The following is a 432-nucleotide window of genomic DNA, read 5'->3' as shown; positions in this document are numbered from 1 at the left end:
TCCAGTCCTTTGATGTTCTTCCGGGTCCTCTTTGTCTTGTCTCAGCTACTTCCCGCAGCTTAGAAACATAGAACTTTCCGCAATATGTGAGCTGTTCCAAGGATGGCCGACAACTGTGCACTTCCAACGACGTCAAGTATGTCTAACTTCCCATGCCAGGTTTTTGCATTCTTTGAGATTGTTCCGAGTGCACCGATCACGACTGGTATCACTGTCACTTTCGATGCTCTATGGATTCTCTTAATTTCGAATGCTAGTTCTTGACATTTAGCCACTTTCTCTTCCTCAGTATTGATGATGTTCTGGTCCGCTGGTACAGCTATGTCAATTAGTGTCCACTCCTGTGTATCTTTCCTTAGTAGAGTAATATCCGGTCGATTATGATTCAGCTTCTTATATGTGTCTCTGTTCTCTGCGACTGCCAATGGCTGA

This window comes from Penaeus monodon, chromosome 33 (assembly GCF_015228065.2).
Source record: "Penaeus monodon isolate SGIC_2016 chromosome 33, NSTDA_Pmon_1, whole genome shotgun sequence".
Lineage (NCBI taxonomy): Eukaryota > Metazoa > Arthropoda > Malacostraca > Decapoda > Penaeidae > Penaeus > Penaeus monodon.
This window is presented reverse-complemented; position numbering follows the sequence as displayed.